Genomic DNA, 18,957 nt, shown 5'->3' with positions numbered 1-18,957 from the left:
TGTGTTTTTCCTATCCGATTTCTCCCATTCTTTTTTGATTAGGCCCTGAACATTTTCGCTTAGTGGGATCACTCTCCGTTTTTTTTGGCCTAGTCCCCCAAACATTATGTCCTGGACTGTTTTATCGGGTCTAGGGTCCAACACCCACATGGTAGACCTTACAGTCCTCACTAGCATGTCTACCTCTTCTAGGGGAAAACAGTGATGTCCCCCCGTTTCCTTGTCGAAGGATGAGGAGCCGGATTCCGAGGTACTAGAAGTGATCTCCCCCGACTTCGAGGGTTCAGATTGGGAAGCCACAATCGTGTCTTTCTTTTTTGTTTTATCCCTGTGTTTAAGGGATTTAAGGGCACTCTGAACCTCCGATTTAATTGCGGCTCTTAGGTCAGAGGCGAAATGCGGGGTTTCCTGACAAAGGACCTCCTTTGTACAAGATTCGCAGAGTTTTTTCTCCCATGATATAAGTAGGGGACTAGTACAAGTAGGGCACTTCCTGTTCTTCTTTTCCCCTTCTTCTTTCCCTAATAAGGGAAAGGAATTCTGTTACAATGGTGAACATTCACAAAGATCACTCACCCGAAAGTACGCGGCTGCAGGTATCGATTCGGGAGACGGAGTCAGGTCCTGTACAGGCTGACCTCCTGGTGGCGATTTGCTCCTTGCGGCTGATGTGCTGCGCTGCGTGGAGTGACTGCTGGAACGGCCAGTATTCCTGTCTCATTCCTTTTGTCGATGATGGTGCTGCTGCTTAAGCTGCTGCCTGGGCTGCTGCACCTGTTGCTGGTCGCTGTCCCCCATTGTGCATCGGATCGCTTCCAGCCAGGAGTGTTTTGCAGCTCCACCATTTTAAATTTCCCGGCGTGTGACGTCACCGCTCCCATCCTGCACCGCTTCTGCCGGGGAGAGCGATCCTGCGCATGCGCCGATTCCCAGAAGCCGGTATCTATTTCCGGGGCAGCGGCCATTTTGGTACACCTCTATACCATGGCGCTGCCCGCGTTTACTGGGTCCCTGCGAGCCCCGACCTCCTCTCCGGAGCGGCGGCTCCGACATCTCCCCCTCCGCTCACCTGGCAGCCCGCATCGGCCACAACGGTGGCGTCTTAGGGCACCGCACCCGCCATGGCAGGGGCCTCCCCGCTGCCATCCCCCAGTCAGGTCGGCCCCGGATCCGGACTTACAGATGCAGGTACCGCACGTTGTGTGGGTCACCCGTCAGGGACAGGAACCCAACTGAAGGCGGAGGAGAGGTCCCGCCCTTTTATCTGTAGGTTCCTGTCCCTGAAGGGCGGATTCCCTCTCTCCTTGGTGCTGTCATGGGTGAGAGAGAAAATAGATATAGATATGCAAGATTGAAACAATGTAGAAAAAAGTATAGTGGTTAAAAGGTGACAGATGGCTATACTGCAGGGAAATATCACATTATAACAAAGAACAAAGCATGCAAGCTGTCATTCTTTCCACACAGCAGTTTTAGCCTTAGTATTTCTACAAATCTGAAAGAATACATTCTCCCTCACTCAGAAGGCAGAGGAAAAACTGAGCTCGTAAAACATTGCAACATGCACTTCCATACACATGTTGGCAATAGCTTGTGGAGGGGAGCACCTGAGGGTTTGGATTCCAGTCAAACTGGGTAATGTGGGTTGTTAAAGAAAAGCAAATACAGCACCAAAATTGGAAAGTGATTTAGACTGACAAGTGTACAAATTGCTTATGTCATAAAATTATCTACATGGTATTTAAACATAAAGAAAAAAACTGACCAAAGAAATGCATTTCAGTTCACGTCCAACATCCTGAAATGGGCATGAATATTTCAGCACGTTCATTGTTTGCACTGCTAGTCTTTTGTACTGCAACATTAACATTAAATCATAAAACCATAAATGTAAAATGTGCAAGATACATAATAGCTAATTTCCTGTAACTCTCCTCTAAACACAGCAACTTATTATCCAAATCTGCTCAAAGATGCAATGTCCTTCAATTGTCAAAAAGTGTTATTTCATTGCATTTTTGATTATGTGGTTGGCCACTTTCAGAAAACTATGGTCTATAAGCTGCGGCAATTATAACAAAATAAACTGAGGATATATTCCTTTCTGGGTACCGCGCTGAGTCTACACCGCTGCCCCACTCTGTACTTGTCTGCAACATTGACAATTGTCACGTCAATAGTGCTGCAGCCAATCAGTGAGCTCAGAGGGATGTGCCATCGACAACGGCCTCTGAGCTCAGTGACTGGCTGCAGCGCTGTTGAAGATACATCAGCTCTACAGATAGAGACCTGGGCAGAGGCAGAAACACAGTGCTGAACCTGGGAAGAGTAAGGCCAAGTTCACACTGGTTGCTGTTTTTTTATGAATTTTTTTATGCCAATTTTCAGCACCAGCAAAGCCTGTGAGATTTCATAAATCTTATGAACACGCATTGATTTTTTTGTCATCAGTATTTTGCGCTTTGCATGGTTTTTTGGATATAAAGCATGTCAACTTCTTCCAGTGTTTCTCACCCATTGACTTGAATGAGTGGTGAAAAAATGCGGAAAAAATGCAGATATTTTTTACAGCGTTTTTGTGCCAAAACCTCATTCTTTGGAATCGGCCTTTTTTTTTTCAATACTAAACTTTATCATCATGCACAAAAGACAAATACAGCATGCCGAAATTGCTGCAAAAACGCACACAAAAAACACAATAAAAACATGCTTTTTTTACTGCAGCTTCTTTCCCACCAAGAGATCAGGTTTTGTTGAAAAAAAAAAAAAAAGTGCTGAAAAAATAGCTAGTGTGAACTTACCCTAAGTAGTTATAACTACTGCAACTTAAAGCCTTGTTTCCCGATATGGGACATCCTCTATCAAGGGTTATTTCTCAAGTTCTTTAACTGTTAAGGGTATGTGCGCACATTGAGTAATTTCTTGCAGAAATTTCTGCAAGGTTTCTGCATCTCTTGGCAGCAAAAGCGCTGCAAAAAATTTTGCTGCGTTTTTTGCCTGCGTATATTTCCTGTGCATTCAATGGATCAAAAACGCAGGTAAAAAACGCACAAAGAATTGATATGCTGCGGATTTAAACGCATATCAAATCCTGAAAGGAAAAACACTGATCATGTGCACAGCACTTCAGGATTTTCATTGACTTTGCTGGCATAAGGATTCTATAGCATTTTTGGGTCCACTCCAAGCGGAAAAAATTCAAAAACGCATCATGTGCACACAGCCTAAAGCTATGTACCCACGTTGCAGAAATGCTGCGGAAATTTCTGCAACATTTTTGCATTCCCGCCGTGGGTAAAACGCATGCGAATTCGCGTTTTGCAAGCGTTTTTCGCTTGCGGAATGCGTGCGCATTCCAAGTGATTAGCATCGCTTAGAAATATGATATATAGGACGTTAAAATAATAAAAAAATATTGTTATTCTCACCTTCCGACGGCCCCCGATCTACTCCGCGGAGCTCCCGGCATCTTCCGGTCCCAGTAATGCTTTGCGCGAAGGACCTGAGATGACGCGAGAGCACGACGTCATCAGCGGTCATTCGCGCAAAGCATTACTGGGACCGGAAGATGTTGGGAGGGACTCCGGGGGGCCACCGTAGGGTGAGTATATCACTTTTTTTTTTATTCTATTTTTTTTACAGGATTGTGGCACCCATGGCCTGGAGGGGTCTCCTCTCCTCCAGACCCTGGGTACCATCCGCACATGATCCGCTTACTTTGAGCATGGTGGGCATAACCACATGCGGAAAGTAAGCGGATCAATGCATTCGTATGGGTGCGGCATCGCCGCGATTCTGCAAAAGAATGGGCATGCTGCAGATTTTTCCGCTATGCAATTCCACAGCGGAAAAATCCGCAGCATTAGCACAGCATGTGCTAAATCCCATAGGATTGCAAGGATGAGTTCTTTGCATTTTCGTGGCGATTCCGCAGTGGAAAAACGCTGCGAAAACGCAAAAAAAAGCAACGTGTGCACACAGCCTAAGGGTATGTGCACACGTTGCGGATTTTCATGCGGATCCGCAGCATTTTTTGACACGTGGATTTGCATTAAATCCACAGTGTAGTGCACAGGCAATGTTAGTCTATGGTAAATTAAGAATTGCTGTGCACATGCTGTGGAAAATTCTGAGCAGATTTGCAGCGGGTTTTTTTCCGCAGCATGTCCATTCTTTTTGCGGATCCGCAGCAGCAGTTTCCAGTTTTTTATTCTGAGCATGTCCGGAAGAGCTTGCATTCATGTAATTTAACCCCAAAAGCCGTTCTGGCACCAAAAAAATAAATCTCTCTCTCTCCCAGAGTTCTGTTCCTTTAAATTTCATACACTGCCGGCTGCAGCGGATCCTTCAAAAAAGCAGATCCGATGCATCCGTTTTTTGCACAGCGGAAAAGGATCCGTTTTTCCACACTTTGGGGGATTTCAACTGACGTCAAAAGACTGAAGTGTGAAACAAATTTTAACCCTTATAACTTCCTAACAAAAAAAATTTTGGTTCCAAAATTGTGCTGATGTAACGTAGACATGTGGGAAATGTTATTTATTAACTATTTTGTGTGACATATTTCTGTTTTAAAAGCATGAAAATTCAAAGTTGGAAAATTGCAAATTTTAAAGATTTTAGCCAAATTTCCATTTTTTTCACAAATAAAGGCAAATCATATCAAAGAAATTTTACCACTATCATGAAGTATAATATGTCACGAGAAAACACTGTCAGAATCACTGGGATCCATGGAAGCGTTCCAGAGTTATTACCTCATAAAGGGACAGTGGTCAGAATTGTAAAAATTGGACCGGCATTAAAGGAGTTAAGATTATGACAAATACATTTTTCTATGTTAGCCATTTTTTTATATTAGTACTCGCAAATATGGGGACCCTTGACATGGGTTGTGAGCTTATCATACTTATAGAAACATACAGGCCATTAACACCCAGAAACTTATGAAGAATTTGCAGTCTTCATTGGCCCCTATCTCTTCCCTCTCATGTCCTGATTCTGCACTGAAGCATTACAATGAAACACTTCAAAGTGCCCTGGATGAATTTGCACCTCCTATACATAGAACAACACGACAAAGACAGTGACAACCCTGGCACACACTGAAACACGTCTCCTGCAGTGGTGCTCCAGGTGTGCCGAACGTCTATGGAGAAAATCCAATCTACACAAAGATTTCATCCATTATAAGTTTATGCTTAGAACATACCACACTGCCCTTCACCTCTCCAAACAAACCTATTTCAACACCCTCATCACCTCACTGTCCAATAACCCTAAACGTCTCACTTCACTCCCTGCTCAACCCAAGAGTGCAGGCCCCAACCACGGAGCTTCGAGCTGACGATCTGGCCAATTACTTCAAAGAAAAAATTGACCATATCCGACAGGAAATTATCTCCCAATCACCTCATACCATGCACTGTCCTCCCTCCCCCACTGCATCTAGCTCACTCTCTGATTTTGAACCAGTCACAGAAGAAGTAAGCAGGCTTTGCATCTTCTCGCCCAACCACTTGCACCAGTGACCCATTTCCGTCACATCTCCTCCAGTCCCTTTCCCCTACTGTCACCACTCACCTAGCTAAAATATTTAACCTCTCTCTCTTCTGGTATCTTTCCCTCCTCATTTAAGCATGCCATCATACATCCACTACTTAAAAAACCATCCCTCGGCCAAAACTGTGCCGCTAACTATAGACCGGCATAAAAGAAGAAAATGGCAGCCAGCAACTCCTGGATCCAGGGGAGGCACGTTCAAAGTCCAAAGACCCAGTTGGACATTCCAAAATAATGAAAGAGAACAGCCTCTCATCCGGGTGAAAAACATGTAGACATTTATTATGCCATGACAAGATGCAACGTTTCGACCATCACATGGTCTTTTTCAACTCAAGCATGAAAAGCAGCGTTCAAGGGTGCGTCAGGAAATATCGCATACTTGCTAACGCATGCCAAAATCGGCATTCGTTATCTACATTGCGGTTAATGGGTGCACTAACGGATCCATTAGATAGCGTTAACGGCGCTAAGGGATAGCGCTAGCGGATTGCCCCTAACGCATTGTGAACCCAGCCTAACATATGCAAGAATATTTTTTTTTTCCAGAGGTATCTATAGCTTTTAACCAATCAAAAGTCTATAGCGACTACCAGGTATTCTACAAATAACTGAGGTCATAGGCAAAAAAGGATCCAGTGAGCTACACTTTCATCGTAGGAGATGCAGCACCAGCTTTCACGTCTCTTGCAGCTGCTTTCTTTATCCTACTAATGACATACGAGAGAGAGTTGTGATCAAACCACTACTCACAAAGTTACAATGAAAAAAATAAAAAAGCAGCACAAATGAAGAAAGAGAAAAGAGGGTGCACACTCTCAGGTATTTACCAAACCTTTAAGACATCCATAAGAAAAATGGAAAGCAGCACTCCTTTTGAAAAATATAAAGGTGTTTTATTCAGCCCATAGGGCTATGTGCCCATTCAGTGCAACGTTTTCGGTCCAAATAGGGTGCAGACCTTTCTCAAGCAGTTAGGGATATTAGGCTATCGGGCGAAATTTCAGGATGAAACTAAAATGCACTCTAAGCTTTTCAGGTAAACTTAAAGGGAATCTGTCACCCCTTTTTTCGAATATGAGCTTCCGCCACCGCCATCAGGGGCTTATCTACAGCATTCTGAAAAACCGGTGTGCTGTTCCAGCTTTTTGGATTTTTTTGCATCATAAAGGTTTGGTACATGCCTTTGGGAGCTTTGCACCTGGACGTGTGTGTGTGTGTGTGTGTGTGTGTGTGTGTGTGTGTGTGTGTGTGTGTGTGTGTGTAATATAAATATATATCTCAATACAATAATTAAAGCAAAATTTAGACAACCCTGCTCGTGAGAGCTTACAATCTACAATGAGGTGTGGGAGATACAAAGAACAGGTGTGTATTTACAATGATGGTCCAGCCATCTTGAGGGAGTGGGGGATAGATGGGGATAGTGAATGGGCTACACACGCAGACTTTCATATAAAATGACTGATTAGTGAACGTGACGGGCAGCTCTGAAAAAATGTGTTTTGAGGCAGCGCCTAAAATGATGCAAACTGTGGATAATCCTAATTTCTTGGGATAGAGGATTCCAGAGGACTGGCGCAGCGCAGGAAAAGTCTTGGAGTCAGGAGGTACGGATTAGTGCAGAGGTAAGTCGAAAGTCGTTTGCAGAGCGCAGCGGTCGGTTAGGCCGATGGACAGAAATGAGGGAGGAGATGTAGGGGGGGTGCCGCACTGTGGAGAGCTTTGTGGGTGAGAACAAGTACTTTGAATTGGATCCTATAATGAATGGGCAGCCAATGTAAGAATTGGCAAAGAGCGGACGCGTCTGAGTACGGATTAGCCAGATAGACGACCCTGGCTGCTACATTAAGTATGGACTGGAGAGGGGAAAGTCGAGTAAGGCCTGTTTCACACTTCCGTTTTTGTGTCCGCCAAACGGATCCGTTTCCGTTTTTTTGACGGAAACTGATGCAAACGGATCCGTTTTTAAAAAAACGGATCCGTTTTTTTGACGGATCCGCGGTAACCACTAATGGAAGTCTATGGGACAAAAAAAACGGATCCTGCAAAAAAATGGCGGATCCGTTTTTTTACGGAAACCAACGGATTTTGACGGATTTGAAAAAACGGAAGTGTGAAACAGGGCTAACGGGGAGCCCAATTAATAGAGCATTTCAGTAGTTCAGGCGGGAGTGGATCAAGGCCACAATAAGGCTGAGTTCATACGTGGCTTCTTTTCGCGTTTCCGCGGCGGTTTTAACTTAAATAAGTATCCCATGCATTCCTATGGGATTCCGCAATGCTGTGCTAATGCTGCGGTTTTCACCGCGGCGGAATCGCTTCGTGGTAAAAAAAAAAAACGCAGCATGCTCATTAATTTTGCGGAATCGCGGCGATCCTGCACCCATAGGAATGCATTGTTCTGCTTACTTTCTGCATGTGGCTGTGCACACCATGCGAAAAGTAAGCAGAACATTTGCGGATGGTACCCAAGGTCCGGAGGAGAGGAGACTGTCCTCCGGGTTTTGGGTACCATATCCCTGTAAAAAATAGAATTTAAAATAAATATTGTTATTCTCACCTTCCGACGTCCCGCGCAGCCTTCCCGCCTCTCTCCATGCTCCCGGTCCCAGTAAGCCTTTGCGAAAATGCCCGCGATGACGTCCGTTCTCGCGGTCATAGTAAATCACTGCGAGACGTCGCGATACCGCGACAACGGACGTCATCGCGGGCATTTTCGCAAAGGATTACTGGGAATGGCAGCGTGGAGAGAGGCGGGAAGGCTGGGCGGGACGTCGGAAGGTAAGAATAACACCATTATTTTTTTATTATTTCTTAACATTTTATATCTTTTACTACTGATGCTGCATAAGCGGCCTCAGTAGTAAAAAGTTGGTCACACTTGTCAAACACTATGTTTGACGAGTGTGACCAACCTGTCAATCAGTTCTCCGAGCGATGCTACAGATCGCTTGGAAAACGCTAGCATTTTGCAAGCTAAATACGCTTGCAAAATGCTAGTTTTTCCGCGGGAAAATCGCGGGAATTTAAAATGCGATTTTCCCGTGGAATGGAATTCCGGAACTCTCACGGTAATTTCCACAAGAGTTCCGCTACGTGTGAACTTAGCCTAAGGGTTTTTGTTGCTTCCATGGTGAGAAAAGGGCGGATGCTAGAGATGTTCTTTAGGTGTAAGCGGCAAGAGCGGGCAACAGATTGTATATGGGATGTGAAGGAGAGATTGGTGTCAAACATAACACCCAGACAGCGCGCCTGTTGCCGAGGTGTTATTATGGTGCCACCCACAGAGAGGCAAATGTCAGGTTTAGGGAGGTTAGTAGATGGCGGGAGCAGAAGAAGTTCAGTATTGAGGAGGTTGAGTTTCAGATAGAGGGCAGACATGATGTTGGAGACTGCGACAGACAGTCACTGTCATTCTGTAGTACAGCTGGGGTGAGGTCAGGGGATGGCGTGTATAGTTGTGTTATCAGCATAAAGATGGTACTGAAAGCCAAATCTGCTGATGGTCTTTCCAATTGGGGCTATTATATATATATATCTCACAGGGCAGAGACTTGACAGAATGTATATCTCTTCCAGAAAGTTAATCTGGGCAAGATATTAAAAGCCGGGTAGTACTGGTTGGTGCAGCAGCTTAGGTGCAGAGCAGTTTCATTCAAGGTAGTTCCGGCCTGGGTTTTATTGGGAGTGATTAGGAGGATTTGCTGGTGGGACTAATCACTCCCACTTCAGCACAGGTTTTGCTGGAGACTTAGGCTAAGTGCACACGTTGCAGAAAATTTCTGCTCAAAAACCTAATTCCCTTCCCAGAAACTGCACCTATTTTTCCGCAGCGGTTTTTGCGCGGTTTTGATGCGTTTTTTTCCGCAGCGGTTTCAAAACGCATGGAAGAAGCCAAAAACGCTGAAAAATCCACAAAATTAATGAGCATGCTGCATTTACAGCAAAAAAAACCGCATCAATGTGCACAAAAAGTGCAAAATGCATAGAAATGACTGGGAAGCTTATTTTTAGCGGTTTTATAGTGAAAACCGCTAAAAAAAAAGCCGCTAAAAAAACGCTGTGTGTGAACACAGCCTTAGCCAGCTCAGCTGAGAATGGTTGTCTCATTACTGGCACAGAAAAGGCTGGAGGAAAAGCTTCAGAGGGTCACAGTCTGTGGACTGATATGGTGTCGTTCTCAGAAGGATATGCATGGCAGTTAAAGGTCGAGTTGCTGGTGAGTCAAGCCATGCACACATCCCTGGTAGAGTGAGTCAAATATGTCATGTTAGCGCCTAGTTGGGCAAGTCTTTGTTTTTACTGTTTGTTACATTTTGGCTGAAACACACACTTATAAACATAATCGTCTACCTCCTTTACAAAGGACCTTTTCTTATGAGCTTAAAAAAAAAAACAAACAGAAATGCTTCTGACTACATACACAAGACTGTCAGATTTTTGCTTCAGTTGAAACCTATTCCCCACTCTCCCAATACTATAGGCTTCATAATCCAACAAAGTTGTATGAATAAGGTCTAACACTCATGTGAATGTGGCCCAATGTTCAGTTTGGGTATAACGATAATTGGAATTTGCCTGTCCATGATGTATGCCCTAATAAACAAAACCATATGAAAACTGATGATTGATCCAAAAACATAGCTTATTCTAACAAGTTAGTGAAAATAAATTTGTTCAGTAGTGTGTGGAGTTTAACCTCATAAAAAGTCCTAAGTAAAGGAGTTTTCCCATTAAAGACTGACAGCTCATCACTGTAAGATGTCAATTTTGATTGTTTGGAGTCAGGCAGATTACATTTTTCATAGTTTAATACAGTGGTGACATCTTTCACTTACATGTCAAAACATTCTCCCATTACGGTGACCAACTACAAAGTGTGCAAGTTCATTCACTTGGGAAGGAGGGGGACAAAACTCTGACATGCCCCATCCTTGTGTTCACCAGACATGCACTATCAAGAGACAATCTGACTGGGAACATTTATCCATTCTGTATTCACAGTTTTATTTTGTTCTTAAGTAAAACTCTCCTGAAAAAAACGCCTCATATAAAAAGAAAAATATATTTTACTAGAACATTGTTAAACAAAAAAGGTCTTTTCATATAGTACAGTGCCTGTCCCTACAAAGGAAACATAGCAAGATGAGGTTTTTCTCAGTTATATAGGCCAATTAATGATAATCTTTATTTTTATATAGCGCAAACATTCTGCAGCGCATTACAGTTTGCACACATCATCGCTGTCCCCGATGGGGCTCACAATCTAAATTCCCCATCAGTATGTCTTTGGAGAGAGGGAGGAAACTGGAGAACCCGGTGAAAACCACACAAGCATGGGGAGAACTCCTTGCAGATGTTTGTCCTTGGTGGGATTTGAACCCAGGACCTCAGCGCTGCAAGGCTGCAGTGCTAACCACTGAGCCACCATGCAACTGACAATTCGTCGAGAAACCATAAGGGTATGTGAACACGTTCAGTAATTGGCAGTGCTTTGGACACAGCACATGTCTGCTGCGTCCAAAGCGCTGTCGGCCACTGAACCAGGTGAATCCGCATGTGTTCACGTGCAGATTCACAGCGTCCAATACGTTGTAAGGCTATGTGCCCACGTTGCGTTTTTTATGCGCTTCCACCGCGGAAACGCTTAAAAAATACTAATAAAATGCACCCCCATGCAATCCTATGGGATCCGCAGCATGTTTATTATTTCTGCGGAATCGCGGCAATTCCACCGCCGTAGGATTGCACTGAAATGCTCACTTTACGCATGTGGCTATGCCCACCATGCGTAAAGTGAGCGCTTCATGTGCGGATGGTACCCAAAGGTCTGGAGGAGACTCTCCATGCCCTGGGTACCATAACCCTGTAAAAAATAGAATTAAAATAAAAAAATAGGGATATACTCACCTTCTGGCGGCCCCCTAAGTCCTTCCTGCCTCTCAGCCACGCTGCCAGCAACTTCCGTTCCCAGGGATGCATTGCGCGAATCACCTCTGATGACGTAGCGGTCTCGTGAGATGCTACATCAGAGGTCATTGTCGCAAGGCATCCCTGGGAAAGGAAGCTGCTGGCAGTGTCACTGAAGGGCGGAACGACTCCGGGGCCGCCAGAAGGTGAGTATATCCTTATTTTTTATTATTATTTTTAACATCCTATCTTTTACTATTGATGCTGCATAGGCAGCATCAGTAGTAAAAAAGTAGTTACACTTGACAAGCACTATGCTTGACAAGTGTGACCAACCTGTCAATCACTTTCCAAGCAATGCTTCAAATCGCTTGGAAAGCGCAAGCATTCTGCAAGCTAAAAACGCATGCGAATTCCGCATGCGTTTTGCCCGCGGCAGGCAGTTGCGGAAATGCTGCGGAAAATTCCGCAGCATTTGTGCAACGTGGGCACTTAGCCTAAGGGTGAAATTTACCTTGCGGAGGCTCACTTCTCCACAAGATAGACATGGCTGCGGTCAGGAAAGACGTGCCCACATGTCCATCTCCACGGGTGTCTCTGGATGCCTAGTGGACATGGGATTCTTAAAATCCCATCCACTATGCTGTAACATCTGTCCGCTGCGGGTTGGATGCTGGCAAAGTATGCAGCATCCAACCCGCAGCTCTTACTTATCGTGTGCACATAACCTGAGTGGGGTATCGGCTGATTGCAGCTCTGGGTTTAACGCCTTCCTTATTTGACTGTAAATTTTATACTTAATCTGATTTATAGATGCAGCTAAACCAAATATGCTGTTATATTTTAACAGTAAAGGGAGGCGATTTGTGCTTTTCAAAAGAATGTATTTTATTAGCTTTTCATAGGAGACAAAACCAGCAAATCACTGTTGGGCTTTATAAAAGTAGCAACATAGCAGAAAACAGAAGCACATTGCTACAACATGATCGAGTCACAGCTGGCTGATCCCTGCAGTTAGAAGGCAGATGCAGACTGTAAAACACAGCCAGTGCCTGCAAGGCATGGGACAGGCTCGGCTCCTCTGCTCACTCATACATGTATCTGACATCCAGCTTACTGCAGAATAGCTTTCTTGTGGCAAGTGCATTCCCAGTCACAAAAAGTACATCCGGATTCAGTTTTATGTTTGTATTTTCATACATAATACTGAGTCTACTACAAACAGATGCAACCTCTAACAACACCAAGAACAGAATTCCACATATAGTACACACCTACATTCATCATTAAAGGGAAACTGTCAGAAAGATTTGGGCCCCAAATAGCCACATCTGTGACATAGTGACAACTATATTCTGTTTTAAGTCATATTCAGCATGAGGTCATATTTAGATGTCAGTGATTTTTCTTGCATGTAAAAAATAGACTGATTTTCATAAGGGTGTCAATTTATATTATCAGTATTTCTCACTCTACAGAAGATATACCGTATATACTTGTGTATAAGCCGACCCCCCTAATTTTGCCACAAAAAACTGGGAAAACTTATTGACTCGCATATAAGCCTAGGGTGGAAAATGCAGCAGTTACTGGTAAATTTCAATAAAAATAGATACCAATAAAAGTAAAATTAACTGAGACATCAGTAGGTTAAGTGTTTTTGAATATCCATATTGAATCAGGAGCCCAATAGAATGCTCCATACAGTTCATGATGGGCCCAATAAGATGCTCCATACAAAATACACCCCATATAATGCTGCACAAAGGTTAATAATGGCCCCATAAGATGCTCCATAGAATATTATGCCCCCACCTGCGGCCCCCACAGACTGTGCCCCCACAGACTGTGCCCCCACCTGCTGCCCCACAGACTGTGCCCCCACATGCTGCTGCAAAAAAAATAATAAAAAAAATACCATAGTCACCTCTCCTGCTCAGGATCCGGCACCTGAGATATTCACCTGTCCGCGGTCCATCGCTGCTTACCGCTGTCTGCGCGTCCTCTGTCAGTGACTGTTCAGCCAGCAGAGGGCGCGGCGTGCACTAACCACGTCACTGCGCCCCCTGCTGGCTAAACGTCACGGACACAGGAAGCAGCAGACAGCGGTGAACAGCAATGGACCCATGGACAGGTGAATATCGCTATACTCACCCCTGCTGGTACGGTCTCTGCAGCCTCGCTTCTCCACTGTCTGCCTTCCTGCTTTCAGCAGTCACGTGATACCGCTCATTACACTCATGAATATGCACATATTCATGAGTTTAATGAGCAGTACCACGTGACCCCTGAAGGCAGAAAGGCAGACAGTGGAGAAGTGGGGGGGCTGCAGAAACCGAGCCAGGGGGGTCAGTAAGATCTCTGACACCCCCGCCGACCTGCAGGTATATGACTCGTGTATAAGACGAGAGGGGGACTTTCAGCCCAGAAAATGGGCTGAAAAGCTCATCTTATACACGAGTATATACGGTATATTATCAGGAAGATTTGTCAAGCTTCTCCTACCAAACAGTGAGAAATAGACGGGTCTAGGATGCAACCAAGAAGAAATTCCATGTGCGTAATGAGCTTGACCAAGGGTTTCACAGATCTATAGATGAGTTTGATCGGTGACTTGGATGAAGAATGGCAGGGTTGTGGAGTCAGTGTATGAGTCAGTGACTATTTTGGTGGAGTCATTATAAAATGGATATGGACCGACTCCTAAAATATATAATAAGTTGTATGCAGTAGTTCAATGCAGGATGTGCTTTAAATGTTTTCATAAGAATTTGGGAAATGTATGCAATGTCCTATAAATGTCTGTTCCTTATTAAAGGATCTTGGCTTTTTGTTGAGATGAATCTGTGCTGCACTTTGTGTACATGATCAGTGTTGGGGAGTCAGAGTCTTGACATGCCAACTCCACAACCCTGAAGAAAAAGAAGGACTTATTTTTCAGATGCTTAGGTGAACAGCTACAGAGACTGGGCATAACTTCTATCCATAAAAAGTCTGTCTGAGGCCTAACAGAGAGAATGAACTTTAGTCAATGCTATCAAATTAGAATAAGGCATCATTCAGATATTAGATTCAGAACACATGACACATGCACAGAAAATGAACAGGTCAGTAAGACCCTGTTCACACCACCCAAGAACTAAGACACAGAAAAAACACACAGTATGACAAACGTGCATAAATACTCTTGTTGTAAAATATATGTAACAGTAAGCAGCAAGTGCTAGAAAAAGATGTTAACAAAAACAGGGTATTTTGTTGATACTTTTTTGCAAAAAAAATGTACGCTAAGCCACTCCACCACGTCCGGTATACCCTTCTCGAAGAAGTCCTATCTAATATATTTAAAACCTGAACATGTAAACAATACCTTCATGAGCAGGGTTCAGAAAGGTGCTGTCCGGTATGGGCTCGCTGGGAAAAATGGCTTTTTATGATTAGATAGGACTGCTCCGAGAAGGGTATACCGTGACGTGGTTGAGTGGCTTAGCGTACATTTTTTTGCAAAAAAAAACGTATCAACAAAATACCCTGGTTTTGTTAGCATCTTTTACTAGCACTTGCTGCTTACTGTTACATATATTTTACAACAGAGTATTTATGCACATTTGTCATACTGTGTGTTTTTTCTGTGTCTATCATTCAGATATTGTATTTCTCACGTAAGGTAAAAACGACCCATTACTGTCAGAGGATCATCAATTTTCTCGTAGGTGGAGGGAAAAAAAAACGTCTTCACCTTCTCCCTTCTGACAGTGAAAATAAAGCACTTTGATGTCATCAAGAGTGCAGTCCAATTGTTTCATGGACTCAGACTTGCATTGCCAATTTTGATCCAACCCTTGGACCAAAATTGGGCACGTCTTCGAGATTTCCTGGAGATCTGTGAATGGCCCCACAGACTATCACAGGTACGAGTGCTATCCATGAAAACACAAATAGCACATATGTGAAAAACGGACATCTGAATGAGGCTTAAGAAGTCAAGAGGGTGGAGCTGTTCTACTGAATAGTCAAGAATGACAGAACCCTCCTAGCTTGATTTGAGATAACAGGCCCGGTATGTGAGCACAAGCCTCCTCTAATGACACCTGTTCCATCTACAATACGGTTTTGAGACAATTTCTATCCACATAAGTCAGAGGGGAAATAACTGCTGTTCTTCTACTTAGCTTTTTTTAAGAAGCACTGGCCTTGATGGTGCAATCATAGGAGTACAGGGGATTTCCATTTAAAAAGTGCACCCCACTATTTCTATATTTCCTATTCAATAGAACTGAGAGTAGCTGCACATTCCCCCCTCATCTACTGACCTGCATTAATTTTTGTGAATTACAGGGTACTAGTGATCTGTGTTATAGGCACATTTATAATGGAAACCTTTAAAAAGGAGAACATTCTTTACCTGGGGTACTGAGAGGAGATAACTCCTCCATACCAGAGTTTCTAGGTTAAGAGAAAGGATGCACAAGTCGTCCTTTAACCTGGGAGATGGGCAAAACCTTACACACTGCAACACACAAGATCTTGAAGAAAGGATAAAAAATGCTATGCACAACAAAAATTGAAAAAAAACGGCACAAATGAGCCTTGTGAGAGGCCTATTTTATTATCTCAGTTGGATACTGAAAAACTGGTGCGCATTACAATGCGAGGTATGGCTGTACATGTTAGCATGGTGCTGAGGGATGCTGTGATCAGCTTCCTAATGACAGGATCTACTGTGGGGGAAGGGCAGGAATGCTGCAGCAGACTCTCTGTATGCAGAGCAATCTAGATGTCAATCTAATACTTGCTATTCATTAATTCCCGATTGTGTCACTTACATTTCTGAATGCGTTATGTACGGAAACCCCATGAAGTTGTATGATTTCACACATGCAAATAGCTTTATACTCAGGGGCCTCAAGAAACAGAATATTTTAAGGTGACATCATACATATATTAAAGGGTCATCGTATAGATTCTAATCAAGCAGAAATGCTACAAAGCTCTCTTCGTCAACACATAAGAAAGGGTCACCCTCCAAACATCAACTGCAAACTTCCTTATCTAAATATAGTTATAGTTAACAGCTATGAACAAGAAATGTAGGACAAGAGTCCTTAATGGCTACTATAAGTCATGATTTGGCTAATGGTTTTAATTTTTTTTTTTTTTTTTTTAAATCTCACATAACCAATAATCAATTGTCTCTAGATGAGACAATGCACCACCTCAATACCGGAGATAAAACAAAAAGAAGCAGATGGTCAAGAAGGCCCATAAACTAGGCTCAGCCTAATTAAATCAGTGCTTGCAAAGCACCATGACAAATAATGAGGAACGTACTAGTAAAGGACATGTCTAGCTAGATGCCGATAGCTCCACACTTGGGTGCATTTAATTTTGTATTTATTTTTCACATTGGCATTTATAATTTCTATAGTTTTTAGAAAGTGGACATCATTCTAAAGAAAAGAATAATATACTCTGGAACTATCATTTACAGGTCCAAAATAACAAGTCACCAAAACTGGAGTGAGTAGAAGGATAGAACCGTCATTAATACTCCTCACATCTGATCATAAGGGTCTGACTATTTTGGAGCCATATAAATCTCTTCCGCCGATTTCAGGAATTAAAGAAAAATCACCAATTGCAATCTCCCAGCTCTCTCCTGCATCAATGGTTTTGTGGGTCATGGCAGAGTAATTAGCAAGGACACAACAATGAAATAAAATAAACGTAAACCACATTTTTCTGCATGTCCGAAAGAGACAAATAACGTCAAGAGAAAGGCCAGACAATGTCCACAGTGGCTCCCGTTGGAATAAAGGATTTTGGGGATTGAGACGTATGTAGAGTTTGGCAGAGAGCGTTGTATTAATGTGAACCTAGCCTTAGTAGTATTATAAGTCTACTCTCAGAAGCTGTGTCTCTGGCAAGACAACATAAAGGCAAAATATGAGAAATTTGAATAGTAGCCCAAAATAACTAATCAGATCCCGGCTGGTACTTTTTTTTTTTTTTTAGTGACCCGCCTGATTGTATTGACAGTCTGCAGCAACGTCACGGCTGCATGCGTATGGGCAGAACTCGCTCCCTGCCTCCATATGGATTTGCACAAATACACAACTGATCTCTAATACTAAAGTCACGCTGTATGGCTGTGCATTGTGATAAAGAGCATAAGCAATTCCCATATTGTGTGAACTTTGTGCAAAATATTAAAGAGTGTTATGAAAGACCCCAAAAAGCAGAAAGTGTTTTCGGACAGTTATGGTAATTGTGTTGCGATACGGCTTCCTATACACATCTGCTCTTTCTTTGCATTAGTTTTTTCTCGGTCTGTCTTTGTGACATATAAATAATAAACTGATCAGACTGATACACGTCAGTCAGGAATGTCCTGCAATATCAGAACCTCGTCCATAAAGCAGAGCAGCGCAGTAACGGCACAGGATCCATCATCAGGCCAGGAGGAGATGACCCCGCTGTCATGGGGACAGCAGATCCCTACCTACAACGGAGGCAGAGCTGTCCCCATGACTGGGAGTGAGGGATCGTCCATTGCATCAGATGATTGCACTGTGGCTTGGATGTTGTGTTGGGATGTGGTGAGGATCACTGACGATCGGGCTGGTGTAAGGAATCATGTATTTGGTCTGTGTTAGATGGTGATGGAATCCATAATGGACCAGCAGCAGAGGGGCCGCCACCGGCCAGGGATCGGCCGCCACATGAAGCACAGTTCGCCCACCCTCACCTGACAGCCGCACACATCCTGCCCCCGCACAATGAATGGCTCCCAGCCCTGTGGTAGCAGCAGGCACATAGCAGCACACGGAGCGCCAGCCCTCCCTCCTCACTGAGGAGCGGTACACCCCGGCTCTCACCTTCACGGTCTGAGAAGCACTGACAGGCCGGTCGGCGGGGTTCCCCGGTAGTCTCAGCAGCAGTCTCCGTTGCACAACGGTCTCTGTCACGTGTGACAAGCCGGAGGGGCCGTCTCCCGTATCCTCGCCGCTGCTGTCAGTCAGGTGCACCTTCCCAGTCAGCCGGAGCTCGGTGCTGTGCCTGCCCGGTGCTGCGCACTCTCTCCCAGCTCACACGCAGCGCTCCGCGATTCTCCTCCCGCCAACAAGGCGCGCGCGACGCCGACCAATCAGAATGCACAGCACCTCGTCCCTGCCCACGCCCACTGCGCGTCCCCGCGGCACTGACAAAAGTCTACGTACAGAGGGCGGGCTCGTACTGTGGCTCCGCCCACATACTGCCTGCGTCACATTTTGAAGCCCAGAAGGCGACATATTGGAAACGGGCAGAGTCATGTGAGGGGAGAGGAGCTGCAGCAGCTGTCGGCCTGTGGCGAGTTTTAGCCTGTGATGTTGGCGTTGGGGGATTTAGCTTCTGCTCACAGGAGACGATAATGTCTCCTCCTCCTATAAAGGCTCCAATTAACTCTATTTGAATTGTTTTTATCCTGCACTGGCACAAAGC

At 44.2% G+C, this 18,957-nt stretch overlaps 1 protein-coding gene across 1 annotated transcript in view; it reads right to left on the bottom strand.

Moving 5' to 3' along the window:
* Positions 1-18,702, bottom strand: part of ADARB1 (adenosine deaminase RNA specific B1) — a 144,120-nt gene extending 125,418 nt beyond the window's left edge. Inside the window, exon 1 of the mRNA XM_073551577.1 lies at positions 18,354-18,702. The gene's annotated coding sequence lies outside the window, so the exon portion shown is untranslated. The remainder of the gene's footprint in view (positions 1-18,353) is intronic.
* Positions 18,703-18,957: the final 255 nt, after the last annotated feature.

This window comes from Dendrobates tinctorius, unplaced genomic scaffold, assembly GCF_039654945.1.
Source record: "Dendrobates tinctorius isolate UK_male_01 unplaced genomic scaffold, ASM3965494v1 ptg000177l, whole genome shotgun sequence".
In the NCBI taxonomy this organism is placed as follows: domain Eukaryota; kingdom Metazoa; phylum Chordata; class Amphibia; order Anura; family Dendrobatidae; genus Dendrobates; species Dendrobates tinctorius.
This window is presented reverse-complemented; position numbering and strand designations above follow the sequence as displayed.